The 20,909-nt window shown below is 38.1% G+C and overlaps 1 long non-coding RNA gene across 8 annotated transcripts in view; it reads left to right on the forward strand.

The window, feature by feature from the left end:
• The window catches only part of LOC101013960, a 93,666-nt gene that overhangs the window by 58,334 nt on the left and 14,423 nt on the right, over positions 1–20,909 (forward strand). For 2 of the 8 annotated variants that reach the window (XR_002523825.2, XR_002523826.2), the window contains one exon: positions 5,851–6,071. The exons of 1 other annotated variant lie outside the window; for it this stretch is intronic. This is a non-coding gene — a long non-coding RNA (uncharacterized LOC101013960). Of the gene's footprint in view, positions 1–5,850; positions 7,654–20,909 lie in introns of those variants that run through there. 5 more of the 8 variants (XR_001905570.3, XR_002523827.2, XR_002523824.2 and 2 more) reach the window with 5 other exon arrangements.

Raw genomic sequence — 20,909 nt, forward strand, 5'->3', positions numbered from 1 at the left:
GAGCCTCAGTCCATAGGTCCAGCCTGGCACTGAATGTACTGGGTGGGCTTGGGTCCTGGATCTCCTGGAGCAGGCCTGGCCTCTGAATCCTCTCAAGTCAGGGGGCACAGGGACTGACCTGTGGCCTGGGCTGGTCTGGTGCTGGAGCTGGCATAGAATCTGGGTCCAAATGGGCTGGTCTGTAACCTAGGATTTTAGGTGCTTGCCTGGTGTCTGGAGTGACTGGGGTTGGCCTGTAGCATGGGGTTGCGGGGATTGGCCTGGAGCTTGTGTCCATTAGTGCTGGCCTGGAGACTGGATCTGCAAATGCTGGTCTGCAGGCTAGGTCCTTAAGGGTTGGCTTGGGTCCTGGATCCTTGGGGACCAGTCTGGAATTTGGGTATACAGGGGCAGTCCTGCAGCCTGGGTCTGTGGCGAGCAATCCAATCCTGGGGTCTGCTAAGACCATCCTGAACCCTGGGTCTGCTGATGTGTGAGGCTGCAGGGGCCAATGTGGACAGTGGGGCTGTGAGGACTGGCCTAGCACTGGTCAGGCCTGGAAGCCGTGTCTGCAGGTGCCCACCTGGTATTAGAGGCCAGCAGTGTTGACTTGCTGCTAGGGTATCCTTGAGTCCTGGGGCCACAGGGGCTGGTTTTGTGCTGAATTGGCCTATTTTCTGTTTCTGCAGGGTCTGGCCTGGTGTCTGGGTCCATAGGTGCCAGCCTGTTGACTAGGGCTGTGGAAGCTGGGATCATGAGGACTAGCCCAGGGCTTGGAGTTGCCTGGAGTCCAGGACTGCTGGGACCAGCCTGGTATTGCCTAGAATGGGCCTAGAACCTTATTATGTGAGAGCTGGCCTACGGTCAACATTAAGGAGATGGAGACTGAGTCTACTAGGCAGGCCTGAAGCTTGAGGCCATGGGATCCTGCTTGGCATAAGGGCAGGCTTGGATGCTCAGTCTACAGATACTAACCTAGAGCCTGGGGCTGTGGGCGCATGCCCAGTGCTGGGTTTTACTGAGGTGGCTCCAAGTGTTGGGGTCTGAAGCAAAGGTCGGTGATAACTTATCTCTCTTTCCTTCAAATGTTGGGTATTTTCTGTCTCTTCTTATTTTCATGCTATACCTAGGTGTGTAATCTCTCACCTCATTTCCCTAGCCCTTGTGAAAATATTTTTGTGCATGGATAGTTACTCAAATGGATGTTTCTGCAGTGGGATGAATTTTGGAGAATTCTATTCTAATATCTTGCTGATGTTTATCTAACCATCATTTGCCTTCAGATGTGCATGTTATAGTCTCCACTAGGAGCTTTATCTTATCTACAGAGTCCAGATGCATTAAGGCTGTGTTCAGGCCACGATCTTTGTTATTTTCAGTTTGCCAACTCTACTAATATTACCAAATAATTGGTCTTCATTTTCCTTAGAATGATAAAAGTCTAATTTTTAATTGTATAATTCAGATGTGGATACCTCTTCACTATTTATAGACTTAATTATAGATTATAAAACTAATTATGTACTCTGTGGTTTTTCCCTCTGAAGCTGCTCCAGATAGTCTACATTCATCTTCACTACATCTTTGTGATGTGGTCATAAGATCAATTGTTTCTTTCTAATAAAAAGAAAAGGAGGAAAGTGTTTTGCCCAAGGTCACTGATAAAATTAGCACTGGAACTTGGTGGCATGAAGCTCAAGTCCCATGATTCCCACTCCTATGCTCAATCCAGAAAACCCTGTTGCCTCCCAGAGCATGATGCTGTCTCAGGAGTGGCTCCATGTAAGCTAAACAGGCATACCTCCCTGTGATGTTCAGCTACACAGAGAGGATGCAACCTACTGCATGGTCAAATCTGTTCTCACCCTTCAACCAAACAATAGTATATGCTAAAGAGATTACACAATGACCAAGAAGCAGCCCTCATCTTTATCGAGTTCAATGAACCCTGCTGGAGCACCTCAGTCTTATAAATCCCTTGTTACAATGAAGAAAAAGTAGAGATGTTATGTACCTCTCAGTTACATAAATCTTTTTCTTTTTTTAAATAGAGAGTTTAATACATGGAAGGCCCTAAGGTATTTTTCATGGATTATCCCATTTAATCCTTATAAAATATAATGAGGTACATATAATCATGCTGACACACAACAGGTAAGTGCCAGAGCAAATATCTAAACCCAAACCTGTGTAACTCCAGCCTCCCTTTGTTATAACGGACAGGAAGTAGCATGAAGGCAAAGCCTCATAAAACAGATCATTACCACTCATGGGGATGGGAGAGACATTTAAGTAAATCAGTAGGAATGGGGAGGTTAAGTGGAATGAATGGCCCTCGTATTAACTCTTGGCTGTAGTACTAATTTAATTTTGTGATCTTGGCATAGTGAAGTCCATTGTCAAAGAGATTCCACACAGATTAAAATGATTTTTAAACACAACAGATGTGAGGGGTTGGAATAATGATGAATATCCTCATAGAGGGGGGAATAAATGGAAATTGGTCTTTCAAATAGATTTGGATTCTGAATTTTTATCTATCAAGGCATCATTGCTCTTTTCTAAAAACGTTGAAGAACCACAGACATGCTCCAGCATAAATATGCAGTATATCCTGGCACTTAAAAATATGCCCATTGAAACTGGGGCAGGTTCAAATTAAAGTGTTGCCAGTAAGCAGGAAGGAGAGGAGTGAGTGAGTAATGTGTCACTTTCTAAACTGTAGAATAAGTGGTTCATAAGCAAATTGTGTGTGGTGAGTTTATCAGTTAGCAATTTTTGTGCAACAAAGTACCCCCAAACAGTCATTTATTTAGCTTGTGACCCATGGGTCAGCAGATTGGTCTGGGCTCAACTGGGTGGTTCTTTAGCTGGCTTTCTCTGAAATCTCTGATTATGTATATGTCTTCAGTAGCTGCCTGTCAGCTAGATGGTGCAGCTTCTAGGGCTTCCTGGGGCTGACTGTTCAGCTGGGGCAAAGGCGGTGATTATATCACACATTTCTGATTAACCAGCAGGCTAGCTCAGACTTCTTCATACAGACTCAAAAGCAGCAAGAGAGGAATCCCCAATGCACCTGCACTATTTCCATTATTTGCTTGCATAATATTTACTTTTATTCCATTAGCCAAAACAAGTAATAAGACCAGACCAGACCCATGGAGGTAGAGGAAGATTCAACATTTGATGTCAGAGCTACAAAGCATTGTGGATATTTTTGCCATCTACCACAGTTTACTTTCTGGCCACAGTAACTTACCTTACTCTCACTTGTAAGAAATGCTCCCCAATTTAGATTCCCCAAAAGTCCATGCTCTCAGTATGCCCTCAGATATGCATCCTTTGTATCCAGATACTAATGAATTAAGACAAGGTATATGCTCCCTACCACACACACTCTCTGTATGCGTATAGATGCTCCATACAAATCACACTGTGCCATACTCTACCATATAGTTATAACATTCCGTAATAGACACTCTCAATCAAAAAAGGCATTCACTGGTTCACAAGAAATTTGAAATCCTGCAAGACAAATATGCCAAATTCCTTGCTCTATTGGTAGCAGATGTTCCTTAATTAGAGCTTGGTTCTGCTCCCTGGGAGTGGTCTTCCAATCTGTTGCTTCCTAATCTACTGCTAATTCAAGATTGATGGCTTCCTAATCTATTGCTAATTCATGGCTGTTGGCTCCATCTCTTGGGCTTATAGTATCTTTTGGGAAATGTCATTTTCTCCTTATTAAAAAAAATGGCCCATGTTTTTAATGGGCAGCTATCTAAATCTCTTTCTTCAAGTGGAATTTTGGGATCTCAGAGATCCTTTCTGAAATATGAATAATTTCAGTCCCTTTAGGTCAAATGTAGTAGTTCTTTTGCTTGGATACATTTCTCAGAAGTCCTTTCATTTGGTTGAAAGGTATTTCTAGTACTACTCTAAATCTTTTAGAGGTCTTACAATTGGCTTTTCAGCCACATTTTTATTTTTTTAAATTTATTTATTTGAGACAGTCTCACTCTGTCACCCAAGCTGGAATGCAGTAGCATGATCTCGGCTCACTGCAACCTCCACCTCCTGAGTTCAAGTGATTCTTATATCTCAGCCTCCCAAGTAGCTGGGACTACAGGTGCCTGCCACCACGCCCTGGTAATTTTTGTATTTTTAGTAAAGAAGCGGTTTCACCACATTAGCAAGGCTAGTCTTTAACTCCTGGCCTCAAGTAATCCACCTGCATCGGCCTCTCAAAGTGCTGGGATTAGAGTCAGCCACCACACCGGCCTGCAGACACACTTTTGATTTGATATTTACCATGAAGAATGTTTTACTAGCTGAAGAGGCAGAACATGAGATTTTATTTTCTAACCCAGTAAATGCTGAGCCTTCTATATTCTTTCTAAATTCTGCGTAAAAATGAAACAATTCTTTCTTTAACTCATCTCTTTCTTCCTGCCTCTTATCATAAGAGAATTGAAATAGCACTTTCAAGATTCTGGCTGGTGGTCTCCTTAGCAAATCTGAAAACATATTGGGTGCTTGCACTTTTCAGAGTTGCTGCAGGTATAAGTTTTGCCAATTGTTTTGCTCCTGTAGAACTCCACTCACCATTTTTCAAACTTTGCAAATAATGTCCTCACTGCTTTTTCAGCTTCTGTCTGTTGCCTGTTCTCAAAGTCAGTGACATATATTTTAAGTTTTCTTTTGATAGCAGGCCACATTGGTTTCCAATTTTATTATCAGTTAGCTCTTCTAGCATAAAAGCTACTGCCAAACTTGACTGCTTAAAACAACCAACACTATTACAATTTTGTGGGTCAGCAGTTTGAGCTGTGCTCAGCCAAGTGGTTTTTTGCTGGTCTTTTGTTGCATTCACTCATGTGTCTGAGTGCATTTCAGATAAAAACTTTGCCTTTGGAGTTAACTGGCTGGACAAGTTAATTGGGGCCATTACTGGGCCATGTGTTTTTCATTACCTGGCAGTCAAGCTCAGACTTTTCTACACAGTGAGAGGGCAGGGCTCCTACGAACAGTATGGATGAAGCTCTAGCATGCAAACCTTTCAAAACTTCCACTTGTGTTACTTTTGTCACCATTTCATTGTCCTAAGACAGTCACAGCCAGTCCAGATTCAAGAGGGGTGGAGAAATATCTTCCTTCTGTTTTTTTCTATATTCTGTTTTCTGAAGCCCATGAGTTTCTCTTTTCCTTTTCCTTTTCTACTTTATCTTTTTTTTTGGACCACAGCCTTTTAAGAAACGGTGGGACTTTTGTTTGTTTATTTTTGTTGTTGTTTTACCACTCTCTTGCTTGAGAATGTCCTGTCTCACCTGATTCATAGTTTGCCTGGGTATGTAATCTGAGTAAGGGATATTTTGCCTACCAAATTTTGAAAGTATCTTTCCACAGCTATCTTTTACATTAACTTTTGAAAAATCTGAAGATATTCTAAATTTTGATCCTTTGCATTTGACCTGAATTTCTTGTAATGAAATTGTGATTCAATTTTCATCTCCTAAAAAAAGGTACAATGGTCATCCCTCAATGTTCTAGGAAGAATAACATAAGAAAGTAATGTGTGTAAAGTGCTTAGTGGAGATGTGGCAAATAGGAATTGCTCACCAAATGGTAGTGCCATTCTCCACATTCACTCACTTCTATGGGGTAACTCCACACAAGGAATAAGGGCTTGGCACACACTGAGCCACTGCTCATTCTTCCAAATAGCCCACATCTTTTAAATGTTCTCAGATATATTTTGTAAATAGATAGACTGAAAAGGTAAAAAGATGGCTTTAGAGCTTTATTTTTGTCCTAATGTTTTTGGATGAGAAATTTTACTTATCCTTCTAAAAAGCTTTTATCACTCTTGGGCAGTAATGTTGGTTCTACATATGTCTGGCAGTGTCTTTGACAAAGTTACTGGATCAAAATTGAGAGGAGAGCTTTTGGATTACATGCTAGCCAAGCTAATGCTGACTTCTGTTCAGAGAACATTTGGGTATGTATTCTTAACACTGAAGATCCCAACTTCCATTACAAAGGTGATTCAACTTAAGAAAGAAAGAGAAAGAAAGAAAGAAAGAAAGAAAGAAAGAAAGAAAGAAAGAAAGAAAGAAAGAAAGAAAGAAAGAAAAGGAAGGAAGGAAGGAAGGAAGGAAGGAAGGAAGGAAGGAAGGGATGAGATGACATTATTGAGCTGAGATGAAAATCCGAAAATTGTCGTAAATACTCATTTCAAACCTTCTACAAGAAAGACAGTTATGTGCCACTACTAATTAGTGCTGAATATTAGAGGATTAGGGAAATTGAGCCAATATGAGATTTTAAAATCTGTTCTCAATTTTATTCCTTAGTTCTCTTTCTTCAGCATTTCAGATGATGAAGAGGTGTCTTAAAATGACATAGCATCTCTTTATCATGAAAATCTGAATATAAAATGTGAATAAAATTAAATCATAAGTTGTAAGTTGAAGAAAAATAAAAACATTAAAGTTGCTCTAAAAACCCCACTTTTCCCACAGGAAATTAACCTTGTAAATGCATTTCCTTTTCCTTTCAGAAAATAATTTATTTTTTTGCAGGTGCAGATGGGAAATCAGAAAATATATTCAAAAGAATTTTAAACATATGCACTTGATTGTTTACTATAGATATTCTCTGAGTTTGAGAAAGCATAAAGGCTCAACCAAGACACTGCAAAAATACCAAGCACAAAGGTACATGGTAAAGAAAAAATATTCACCAAAAGAATGTTTTAGTTATCACTGTTAGTTCGCACATCAATTCCATATCACATTATTATTTAATGTATTAAAAATATGCAAAGAGGACTGATATTTTGTTCCATATTGACCAAGTCTGTAAATAAAAAGTAAACTGATGCCGTATCTGAGATCGCACTTCCAGTAGCTAACTTGGAAATCAATATCTACCTGCCATATGCCAGCATTTAAGGAAATCTCCACTTAATTGCCTTGTGGCCATATACATGAGTTGATGCTCATTGAATTATCCTGTAGCCTCCAAAAAATTTACTATGTTTTAAACAAAACTGACAAATAAATATAAAGACACAAATACCAGTGCCATGGTTTGAATGTATCCCCAAAAGTTCTTGTGTAGAAAACTGATTAAGTTATAATGAAATAGTGCAATGCAAGAGTTTAATGCAATGCGATACTATTGAGAGTTGGGAACTTTAAAAGGTGCTTAGGTCATGAGGGCTCTGCCCTCTTGAATGGATTAATGCCATTATCTCGGGATTGATTTTGTTATAGAAGGGTTTTGTTGTAAATGTGTTTGGCCCTCTCTTGCTTTTCCTCCCTCTCTTTGTGCGCTTCCACCATGGAATGTTGCAGCAAGAAAGCCCTTGCCAGATAATGGCCTCTCAATCTTGGACTCCTCAGTCACCATAACTGTGAGCCAATAAGTTTATGCTCATTGTAAATTACTCAGTCTTAGGTATTCTGTTATAGCAGCACAAAATGATCTAAGATAGTCTACAACTAATTGTAATAAAACATTGGGTATCATACATGCTATAACAGAAGTAAAATCACTCTATAGGTATACGGTCAGTGCCTCTGCTTTAACAAGGCTCAGACATTTGATAACATTATACAATTATTAGTCTATTAGTAATGTGTATGATGATGCATAAAAACAGATAGTGACTGGAGGCACTGGAGGCACAACGACCAATTAGAACGTTGAAAATTTTGAAAATTTTGACCAAAATATAAGCCTCTTCAGCCATCAGAAGGACACTGTCTTCTGTGGAAACTGTAGATCTAGCACCTCCTCTGGGCTGCTCCTTGTCTAGGTGGGTCAGGAATCTCAAATGAACCTTTTGTATTTAATAAAAGTTACCTATGCAACTGGTACAAAATTAGATACTTGAAAAAAACACAAATTCAGATCAAACCTATTCGTTATGATTGAGTCCTTGCAACTTTTGAAAATTAATGGACATCTGCTGTGTTCTGGAGGTGCTTTGGCACCCAGGAAGAAGTAGCCCCAGCTGCCAGGTGAGGTCCAGACCAAAAGGCTCAAAGGTAACATGCAGTCTGCGTTGGTCATTTCTGCTTCTCTAATCATTGTCCTCCCCTCATAAGTAGATAAAACAACATTTTAAGGGTTGAAGAAAGAGAATAAAGCAGTAGTGAGAATCATCCCCACTTCCTTTTTTTTTTTTTCTTTAAGACGGAGTCTTGCTCTGTTGTCCAGGCTGGAGTGCAGTGGTGTGATCTCTGCTCACTGCAACCTCTGCCTCCTGGGTTCAAGCAATTCCCCTGCCTCAGCCTCCTGAGTAACTGAGATTACAGATGCCCATCACCACGCCTGGGTAATGTTTGTATTTTTAGTAGAGACAGGGTTTCACCATATTGGCTAGGCTAGTCTCAAACTCTTGACCTCATGATCTGCCAGCCTCGGCCTCCCAAAGCGCTGGGATTATAGGCGTGAGCCACCGTGCCTGGCCAGAATCACCTCAGCTTCTGCCAGTGCCACTCCACTGACACCATCCTCACTGAGGCCATGGCGTCTCTGTAACTAAATCCAGTGGTCACTTCTCTGCCTCTGTAGCAGTTGGGAGGAACAGAAAAGGCAGGATAATAGAAAAAAACAACTGAAACTGGTGTAATCAAAGAAAGGACATTCATTCATTGGCTTACAAAATTTCAAACTCCCAGGCTTCCAGCTCTGTACCAGTTGTTCCAGCAAAATCCCTAGCATGGAGTCCCATTGGCCTCACTGACTCACAAGCCTCTCCTGCACTCAGTGTGTGGGGGATGGCTGGGGGTTCACAGGTGGATTGCTTGTACCTGGGTCACCCTAAGTCCCATTGGGTGGAGTTCATTCAAACCAAACGGAATGAACTAAAAGTAGGGGAGCCATTATTCTCCACAGGAAAGCTACATTCCCAGAAGCATGGGAATTCATACATATCTACTACAGTTTCTATTTTGTTTTACTTGACAGGAACACTAGACATACTCTTTCCTTGCTAACAGTGACATCATTTTGCTTTCTTCCACTTTTCTATCCTCTCAGTTTTCCTTACAGGATGTGCTAGACCTGCCTTCATTTTGCATTTTAGAAAATTCATTATGTAATTTTAGATATTGATTCAGCCATTTGCCCAGACTCCTAGCCAGAGAGGCCAGATGAAAGCTACATCATTTAATCATTTGCAAAACTCCAGGTCCTGCCACCAGGACTGCATCTCTCCCCAATGCCATCTGTCTCAGATCTCCCAGCATGGAAGCTTCGGGAAGCCTCCGCTGTGCCCTCTGTGGAGGGAGTACTAGAAGTTCCTACCAAGATTAGTGCTAAATACAACCACAGAATCTTCTACTTTCTTGATGGCTGCCTAGAAGGGCTGGTTAGCACAACCAAGAAATGCAGGAAAGCTAATGCACGGGGAGCTGGAGTGATCAATGAAAGGCAGCAAATAAGAGAGAGCCAGAAGAGACACTGTACACTCTTCCTCTGCCCAAGAGACTATTTCCAAGGGCAGTGGTTACACAAAATCTCTTTGGAGATGTCTTGCATAACCAATACACCACACTGTTTCCTTTGAGGCTGTGGCAAAATAGGTAACACATCACCATGTGTTTGATTTCCTGCCTTTCCTATCTCACTTTTATTTTTCTATTATTCTTACTGCCTGCTATGGCACACCCCTCAGCCCCACCACCACTCCCCATAGGAAATCTGGGCTTAGACACAGGACCATCTTTCTCTGATCATCACACATTTACAGTGCTCTGCAGGGTTATTCCAAGGTCAGTTATCTTCTGACAACACACCTTTTTCTGGGGAGATATGACTCATGCCTGAGATTTCAATCACCAACCATCATCTGATGATGCCACATCTTCATCTCCTTTGGGTTATGCTCCTGAGCTCCAGATCCACAGATCCAGCTCTTTCCGGACATCACTACTTAGAAGGCTCACAGGTATCTCCAATTCAACATGCACAAAGCTTATCCACACGCCAAACTCAAACTGCCCTTTCCTTGATGTTTTTTTTCTTAGTGACTGGCACCACCATGCACCCAGTGTCCAAATCAGACATCTGAGAATCACCTTGGTTGTTGACTCTTTCCTGCTCCTCACTCTGCACAACCTGTCTCTCTTCAGGCCTTGACAATTCTACCTCTAAATCCACCCCAGCCTTATTAACTTCATTCTATCTCCACCGCCAAACCTCTGCAAGCCATCCACTTACCTCACCTGCATTCCTCCAGTCCATCGTGCATATAGCAGTTTCTTTGAAATATCAATCCTAAAGGCTTTTTGTCCTCCTTAGGTGAACATTCTCTTATGTTATGTAGTCTGCTTTTTATGCTCCACTTATAGCTTCCACCTATATATTTTCAGGCTCATTGCTTGCCTCTCAACAATCTAATGGGTGTAGGTTCCAGCCCTATTGAACTTTGAGTTGTGGGGGCCCTATGTTCTCTCTTGCTTTCCAGGGACTATCACTTGTGCACAGGGAGCCTTGTATACACTTACAGTGCAGACATTTTCAACCATGCTTCTCTTGGAGTTTATTTTATTTTTTTGTTTGTGTGATTAGCCTAATTTAATATACCCTTAAAGATTAATTCATGTAGCATTAAATTTTTATCATGCTGTATAGTCTATGGTAGTTTAAACTTGTTGATTAAAAACATTTAAAAGAAACTTACAAACATTTCTAAAAAATACTTTTCCTCTTAAAATGAGCAAGTCCCCAGACTCTTTAAAAAACATTTGTAGTGCTATAAAATTACATATTAAAAAATTCCAACATGTAAACATTCACCATGTTGTATAACACACTGCTTAGCAGCAAGATAAATTTCACTCTAAAAATATATTAGGTTAATGTAGACCATTAATTTGCAGGGTCTAGAAAAGTTATTTAAATTTTACTAATGTAAACTGAATACCAGAGGTAAGAGAGTTGAAATACAGCATAATTCAACTCTAAAGCTGTTTTTAGATTTGGTTTCTCTAAGAATTTGTAAAATTTCTTATACCAATCTGTGATAAATTTTTGTTTCAATTTTGATCTATAACTCTATTTTTAAAATCAATAGAGGCTACATTTTGCATAAATGAAACCACAATTTGCCCTCTAGTTTCCTTAAGTGTATTTCTAAATACCTATATAAAGAAGTAGATAAATGAAGCAAATAAATTTTGGTTTTTAAAAGGAAAGGCAGGCAGGAGAAATCTCTGTTTTTTAACGATTGTCTATCTAGAATTAGTTTAAAATAGTAGATTTTCCAGGTAGGGCAAATGTTCTAAATTCTAGCAGGCATTTTTCTTAAAAGATCTTTTTACTTTCAATCTCACAGTGAAATCTAAAGTTCATTGTTAAAAAGTTGTCAGTAGGTTGTACAAATTCTAATCATACTAATATCACCCAAATTAATCTTGGGAAGGCAGCGCTAAGAGTAGAAAATGGAAGTTAATTATGAAGGCAATAAAGGAGGACTGTAAACAAAAAGATTTAAATTGTTAGAGAAATAGTCTAGTGAATCAAAAACCTAAATGAGGAAGAAAAGCTAGATCAATATTTTTACATTACCCATCTCTTTTGTTTCTTCTGAGCTGCAGCCAGCGATCACTGGTTCGTTCACAGGGATAAGCAGAGTTAGTCTAAATTGCAGACAAAACCTCAAAAACAACTGATGAGACTAGAATCTAATAACAAATGTACCATAGGTTTTGAAACATAGTTTTTCTCTCTCCAGTCCTCATTTTTATTAAAATCAAATAATGATGGAACTGATTTGTTTGCAAAATAAGCTTTAGTCTTATTTCCTTGGCCTGATTATTTGCATAAAACACAGCAAGAATAATTATTGGCCATATAGGTTCCTTTTTAAATTGGCATTAATGGAACTTTGTTCCATAAGGAATCTTAGATCAGACTTTCGTAAACCTTACAAAGAGGATAAATTCCTCCCCTCTTGGGGTCCCAAGATAACTTGGGGCTTCTGGGCCTGTCAGAAAGTGACATTCTTTACTTACCACAGGTCAAGGATCCTGTACAGGAACCGTGTAGACAAGGTATGAAGATAGGTTTCCCAAGGGACTTTTATTGACTTTGTAAGTCAAATTGGATTCCATAAAGGAAATCATACCATTCCAGTCAAAGCCTTGGTAAAATAACCAGTTTCTTGAATTGTATCCTGTTGCAAAAGAAAACAGATTGTTATTGCACTTATGCAAATAATTATATTGCCATAATTTAAGAATACTCACAAAGAGTTTCCAAATTCTGGAGACATCAGGTAGAGAGAAACAAAAATGCTTTAAGTTTTGTATATAGGAGTATACTTTACTGAATTGTTAAAAGCTGTAAATAGCTCAAAAGTGTTCTTGGCTCTGAAAAAACCCACAGAGGATCAGCAACATTTTAAACAAAAAGTCATAACATGATTATTTCAGTCTTTTATTAGTTCAGTCCATGCCATTAACTGCTGTTCTGCTTGATATTCATGAACATTTCAACTTTCCATGAGAATCCAGAAAGTTTTTCCTCTGTTCTATGTCCAAAGTTATCAGAAACCTGCAGTTAACCCTATAGCTGATTATAAAACCACCTTTTAAAGAGGGTTAAAACAAGACAACAATCACATATGGATGACATATATATATAAGGGCAGCCACAGTCAAAGACACAATTGACAAGGAAATTTGTTACCTCTCCAATACACAATAATTTAACATAACAATTGTAATTATTACTGATAATGTATACTGAGTCATATTGGAATTAAAGAAGTTTTGCAAAACTTTGGAACATATACCAATAATACATTTATACAAAAACTGTCTAAAGAAAGACAGATTTGACCTTTGCATTAGTGTACTATTGATGTCGAAGTCAGTTCTTAATAAAACCTTATAGACAAATCTTCCAATCTTAATCAGTTTGACCATAAGGTAAGATTCTCATAAGCCTTTTATAACCCTTTACAATTATCTGATAAAGAGCAGAACAAGGCTGGGCACCACGGCTCATGCCTGTAATCATAGCACTTTGGGAGGCCAGGGAAGGAGGATCACTTTATTTCAGAAGTTCAAGACCAGCCTGGCCAACATGGCAAACCCCCGACTCTACTAAAAACACAAAAATTAGCCAGGCATGGTAGTGCATGCCTATAATCCCAGCTACTCAGGAGGCTGAGGCAGGAGAATCACTTGAACCCAGTTGGCGGAGGTTGCAGTGAGCCGAGATCGCACCATTGCACTCCAGCCTAGGCGACAGAGCAAAACTCCATCTGAAGAGAGAAAAAAAAAAAAAAAAAAAGCAGAACAGGGCTCTAAGAAAACAGTGCTGTGCTTTTATTCCAATGTTCAATTCATAGAAAAACTGAATAATACCCCTTTAACTTTAGCCAATATGTTTACATACAGAATTTATCTTATAAGATTAATCTTTTATAAACCTTCCACATTTTGCTTCAAACCTTCAGTTTTATCCTACCTAACTTAAAACAATCCTTTAAACCTCTAAATTTGGCAAAAAATTCACATTCCCATGCTTTCTTAAAATCTTTTACCAAAGCACATTTTACTTTTCTTGCAAACCTTGTGTGTAAAACTGTTTTTACAGTAGGCTTAAGTACATGTTGCACTGTTAACTCTTAGTGACTTTTACTTTTGATGAAAAACCTGGTAAGTCAGCAACTCTATGTACTAGAAGTGGAGCTTAGGACACTAGACAAAAGTGCAGATGAGATTTCACTGTCCAGCATAGCTCCATGAGATTTGGATTTTTCTTGTTTCCTTTATCAGGTTGCATAAGAGAGTTAGCTGATTCTTGAAAGTGATGAATTTTTTCATTGATAGTATTAATTATTAGAAAACATCCACATATTACAAAACAGGGGTTTGCTATGCTAGGAAAAGCAAAATCTTTTCTCAACCCCCAATCCTCTCCCCAAAGATAATAGAGAAAGAGAACAGTTTTATTATTGAATAGGCATTAAACCAGAATTTGATGGGCATCACTGGCAATACAGTGGGAGATTACAAAGACAGAAAGGAACCTCACTCTTTTACATAGCCTAAGAGATGCAACCCATAGCAGACAACTCTGTATGCCTCCAGGCCTTACCTATATAGGTAAGGATATAGGCAGGCCTCTATCTTGTCTCCATGACCTTGTAGTGACTCTTGTTCAGAGCATTCTAGCAACAAAATGATTATCTCCTTTCTCAGATTCCCACTTTCCATGTTCTTTCATTAGACGAGAAGCCTGTTTTTCAGTTAACTGGTACAAGGGGCCTGAGCTTCCCTCCCTTTGAATAGGAGCTTGAAGGTCTTGATGTGCATTGAGAAGGGCATGGAAGTGGTTAGACAAATGGAGGCTACAGGAGAAAGTGAGAGGAACACTCATGGAAAACCTTCCTATGCTCACAAAAACAGCAGCCTTTGGATTCAAGACAGTAATGTCTATTTGCCCTTTGGATATAAAGTAGTAACCTCCAGAGGACTTAGAGCTTGGGGTAAGAACTCATAAATGGCAAAGGAAGAATTTTCCCCCCTCCCAAAGGGGTGGTAACTCATAAAAAGCAAGTAGATAGGGTCCTTAAAGAGTCACAGAGTGAGGCCCTATTCAGGCAGACAATCGGCTTAAAAGCCACTGAAAAACTTAGCCCTGGGGCATATCAGGGACAAAAAGTGTATGGGAAGCCATTAGGAGCTGGCAGAGCCAGGGAGAGCAGAGCCGCTGTGGCTGAGAGGAATCTATCTGAAGGTCGGTTAGTAAGCGGAAGAGCAGAAAGGGAGAAGGAAAACTACATACGGGGGTTGAACGCCTCCAGTCAAAGAAGGTGAGGCAGAGAAGGGTCTTACCTACTGTGGAATGTATCTAAATCATGTGGCACCAAAATATGCTAGCAATGGGACATATCTGAGTCACATAGTATCAAAGTATGTTAGTGGTACCAAATCCATATGGGTCTACCCTAACCTCACTTTTTGCTTCCTCAGAAGAAAGAATTTGATGGGGGGGCATAAGGCAGAATGAGAGTCTGAAGCAAATTCAAAGCAGGAGTGAAAGTGTATTTAAAATTTTAGGGCAGGAATGAAAGGAAGTTAAGTACATATAGAAGAGAGTGAAGCAGGTGACCTGAGAGTCAAGTGCACGGTTTGACCTTTTGACTTGGGGTTTTATATGTTGGCACACTTCTGGGGTCTTGCATTTACTTCTCCCCTGATTTTTCCCTTGGGGTGGGCTATCTGCATGTGCAATGGTCTGCCAGCGCTTGGGAGGGGCCGCATGCACAGTGTTCACAAAAATTGTGCACACGCTCACATGTTCCCTTACCTGTCGAGTGTTCCTAGAGTAAGGTCATATATCACTTAAATTCCACCATTTTGCCTCTTAGTGCACATGCTTGAGCCTACTTGCCCAACTCCTGAGATCTTATCGGAAAGCTCATCACCAGTTTCAGGTTTTCCATCTGTTAGGATAGGCACTGGGAAAGGCCATAGTGGCCTTTCCCAGTGCCACTATGACCAATTATTACTTTAGAGCTACAGTTCACCTGACCAAGAACTGATGTTTGCCTGACATTCTTGGTGTGTGGGGGTGCCCTTTCCTGCCCTGCTCATGTTGGCCTGACTACCTACTGTAACAATAGTCTCATGGAAATGAAAAATACTACTTAATTTATTATGAATAATACTCAATAAATATTACTCAAGTTGAAAGAACCACTTGGGAAATTCAATGCTAAAGTCCAATTATCATATTTTAAAATATTAAATATGTATATCACGAATTTATTTTGAATTTTATTACAGAATCTAGATGTCCTCAGTAAATCAAGGTATTTGACAGTAAATAATCAAACTCTGAGACAAAAACCTACTTTTTAACTTATGCACTTTTCACTGGAACATACAAGTCTATTGTTAGTAGAAAATATAAGGCAGCAAAAGCCTTTTGTCTTGAGACCACACTAAAATTATATATACAAGTGAGAAATATCTTCTATTTCCAAGAGATGATAAATAAAATATTACTATCAGGAAATTTGGTTTTATGTGCCTCATGAGATTTGCAGTTTTTTTGTTTGCTTTATTAGGTTGTATAGGAAAGTCAACTGATTCTTGAAAGTGATGATTTTTTTCATTGATAATATTAATTAGCAGAAAACATCTACATATTACAAAATAGGGTTTTGCTATGTTGGGGTAATATACCTAATTAAAAGAAAAATCTCTTGCCAACCCCCAAATCTTTTCCTTGATGGTAGTAGAGAAAGAAAACAGTTCTATTATTGAATAAGCATTAAATCAGAGTGTGATGGGCATCACAGGCAATCTAGTAAGAGATTACAAAATAGAAAGGAATCTTACTCTTTTATATAACCTATGAGATACAAACCGTAACATACATATTTTAAAGAAACACAATAGTCCTCAAATAAGAGGACTTGACTATAGCATTTATTAAATAGTTCATCTTAAATGAACCTGGAAATTGGAGTAATCATCTGTGTTAGTTGGTTTTATACAAAGGAAAATTCATTTTTCCTATCTTGATGAAAGGAGGTTTTGCAACTGGGAGTGGGGTGCATGCCTGATGTTAGGCTCCCATTCTTGCACAGAAACTGAGAAACAGGAATAAACATCTCCCTTGATATTTACATTTCAAAGAGATGGCTCTTAGGTCCTCGAGAAAAACATTTCTGGGTCAAAAGCTGGCAAGAGGCTTATTTAGCTTCCTGAAAGATTTACACCCATTTCAAAGACAAAGAAAAAATACTTAATATTACATGTTTTATAGGAAAAGAGAGGGTGAAGAAGTCTCTTCCTTTCTTAATAGATAAACCTCTTAATTTTAAATTGTTCTTACAGCTATCTCTGTTTAAATTTTTAACTAACAACTGTGGATATTTTGAGATGAAACTCATTTATATATTCTTTTAATGAATTAATATATGTTTGATGCTTTAAAACACCCCTCCTGCCCCAATATGGAATTCCTAACTTTGAAGATGTAGATTTTACTGATGCTCCCAGTATTATTCCTTCTGGAGTTAGTATTAACCTACCAACTGAGAGTGTGGGGAAAAATGAGATGGTAAATAATTTTGCCAGAATGAATGTTCCCTTACCCTTTAAGTAAAATTTAAATAAAATTATCTCCAAAGTCTTTTACAGAGCTGGGTGTCTATAGTCCTAGCTCCTTGGGAGGCTGAGGTGGGAGAATCATTTGAGTCTGGGAGTTAGGAACTAGAGGCTGCAGGGTGCTGTGATCATGCTGCTGGCAGCAGAGCAAGACACCTTCTCTAAAAACAAACAAACAAACAAAAAAACAAAAATAAAATCTTTTACATTTAATATAGTGTGATCTTGTACTGCATTGATTTAAAGCATGCTTTAAGTCTTTGAAAAATTTCTAACCTAATGGTCAGTAATCCTCAGTGTGGTTCAAGGATCCTTTGCATCAGAACTGCCCAGAGAAATAGCTCTCAAACCTTAGCAAGAATAAACCTCCCTCAGACTGCTTGCTAATACCCTGGTTTCAGCACCAGTCTCTAGAACTTTTATTAAGTCTGGCATAGAGCCGAAAGATTTGCATTTCCAATAAGTTCCCTGACGCTCTTGCTATTGCTGCTGGTTGGAACCACACTTTGAGAACCACTGACCTTGGGTATCTGGCAGACACCTGTACACCCCACACTAGAACTAGAATTTCTGAAGCTGGTGTCTCTGAGATCTTCATTTGAACAAATGCCCAGTTAAGAGTTTGAAAATCACAATTGGAGAACCAATGTGAAAATCTGTCAGATTAATTTCAATATCACTGGGCTTGTCTGATGCCATATACATGACATGTGAGGACAGAAATAATTCTAAATGACTAACCCTAAGCCTGGCATGCTGAAAAGAACATACAAGGTTTCAAGTATGAACCTTAGTTCTGCTATTCACCACCTTTGTAACACTGGGCAAGTTGCCCAAGTTATCTGATCCTCAGTCCTCATCTGTAATATGAAGTCATATCCACTTTGAGAGAAATGAAGATATTTTGCCCAACTATAATGCTTAGCATACAGTAGGCACTCAGTAAATGCTATTAATTGTTATATAAAATGCAAAAAAATTTCTTTAGTATCTGGTTGGATCAGAGTATGATTTTCAATTTAAATAAAATAGTTATACCTGAGGGCAATAGCATAATAACAAAAGCTTATATTTATTGAGTACCTACTTGTGGGCCAGATAGGGCTCTAAGAACCTTACATATGCTAGCTCATAATTATCATACACAGCCTGTGAGGTGGGTACCATTATTATCGTTAATTACAGGAGAGGAAATGGTGGCATGCAGAGCTCAAGCAAATTGCTCAAGGATGCTGCCCACATATTAACTTCCTGTATGTATGTTTAAAGATAGTTTTAGATGTTTAACAGAAACTATGTATACCTACAGTTTAAAAAGTACAAATAAATAAATTGATGTCCACATTAATGTAAAGAGTTATTAAAAAATGGAAATAAATACCAACACATTTTGGTGGAAGTTACCATCATGAAAACAATATAACAAATGTAATAGGTAAATAGTGGTGAACATTTTTAGCATGTGGAAAAAGGATTCTACCATTAGTCACTAAGATGAATATTCTTTCTCAAATGTGCCATCCAAAGTGGTCATAGTTTTGACAAGTTTTGACAAATAAATACAATTTATTCAACCATTTAAAATTAGTAATGTGGCAAACATATGAGAGATTTTTCATCTATTTAAATATCTTATAGAAAGACTGTAAATTATTCTGTTATGTCATACTTGGATGTTATTGCCAAATGCAAGGAGAATTGAAATTGCATTTTTTTTCTAGAAACTTTAGAGGATCAGTAAAATCAGATGGAAATATTTGTGAATGTATTTTGGAAGATAATTTGAATGGCTAATGAATGTTGTACTTTATTACAATTATCCATTAGCAAAACTTAATTTTCAAAGAGTAAATATCAGCAAACTTTAGACTATTATTCATAAATAATTTAGTATTTTTTTGTTATTGTATTTGTTAAAATGGAATGATACCTATAAAAATACTCAAATAGAAAGCTGGATATATTTAGTTGAATATTTGGTTTTTATGTGTCTAAGAAAAGACCTTAACAAACATTATATTTTTGATTTTTTCCTACAAAAATCAATAATTTTCATATATAGTTTAGATTGATTAGAACAAAGTTCCACTGTGATTTTCAGTTGTTTTGATTTTCTGGAAATAGCATTAATTAAGCTTAAATGTAATGTAAAAATGCATAACTTTATACTTTTTCATTTACAACTTAAAAAATTAACATTAAAGGTGGAAAACATGAAACAGTTTATAGAACAAATTTTCATATAGAAGAAAATAAACACTCAAGTCAAATAGGTACTACATTTTCACCTTCTAGTAACTAAAAGAGTTTCACCTGTAAGGATGCTAATCCTCTGTTTAGCTTTCAACTACTTCACTGAGCATTTTTATTCTTTCTATTCTTGTGTGTTTGTGGCAGTGGGGGTCGGGGGTTAAAAAAAGACATAAAAAACTTACTATCATAACCATTTTGAAGAGTACAGTTCAGTAGTGTTAACGCAGATTCACATTGTTGTACAAGAGATCTCCAGAACATTTTTATCCTGTAAATCTGAAATACTACACGCATTAAGTAATTCCCCTTTTACTTGCCCTCCAAATTCCTAGTAACAACCATCCCACTCTCTGTTTCTGTGAGTTTGATGACTTTAGATACCTCATATAAGTGGAATATATACTAGTCATATTTTTCTTACTGGCTTGATTTACTCAGCATAATGTCCTCAAAGTTTATCCAGGCTGCAGCATGTCAGAATTATCTTCCTTTTTAAGGCAAAATATTAAATGATATTCCCTTGTACATATACACCACATTTTGTTTATCTTTATCGTCATGGGCATTTGGGTTGTCAACTGAAATTATTATAAGTCTTGGCTATGTCATATACTTGATTTTTTTGTTTGTATGTTTGTTTGTTTTTGAGACAGAGTCTTAAAACTATTTGAAATTCTTTTGTATAAATTACCCAGAAGTAGAATTGCTGGATCATATAGTAGTTCTATCTCTACTTGTTTGAGAATCTTCCTTACTATTTTTCATAGCCGTTGAAGTATTTGGTCGTTTTATTTCTGATATTTATCTTAGTTTGTTTAAGTACTCAACATTTTCTCACATTTTATATAAAATTGTGTCAAAATCTTGCACTCAAACTGTTTTGTCAAATAGTTTGGCCACGGTCGATACTAAGAAGGAAGGATTTTAAAAATAACTTTAAACAAGTCATGAAAGATAGAAATAAGTTCTCACCTCTCAACGTGATGATAGTAAAAATGTGATTATGTAGTTGGAAAGTATTTCAATTAGTCAATCAAAATGTCACTTAGGAGTTTGAGAGTGGCACTGTTTAAAGAAAAGAAATGAATGCATGAATGTAAAAAACAGCGTTACATTTAGCATTTATTTGTAACTCATAATTAACAAGTAGATTTGGGACAAAACGTTTTAAAATGCATATTTATAGAAGGCTACGAATGCTTTGAATAAAGAAATATGAGTGGGTGAGAATGATGCTCTAGAGTTGGTTAAACATGTACGAAAGAGACCATAGGGACTCAGTGAATATTACTCATTCTAATAAAAGATTAACCACTATTTAAAACCAAGTATATGCCAGGTGCGGTGGCTCATGCCTGCAATCCCAGCACTTTGGGAGCCTGAGGCAGGTCAGAAGTTCGAGACCAGCCTGGCCAATATGGTGAAACCCTGTCTCTACTAAAACTACAAAAATTAGCCAGGTGTGGTGGCAGACGCCTATAATCCCAGCTGCTCAGGAGGCTGGGGCAAGAGAATTGCTTGAATCCGGGA

This window comes from Papio anubis, chromosome 8 (genome assembly GCF_008728515.1).
Source record: "Papio anubis isolate 15944 chromosome 8, Panubis1.0, whole genome shotgun sequence".
NCBI lineage: Eukaryota > Metazoa > Chordata > Mammalia > Primates > Cercopithecidae > Papio > Papio anubis.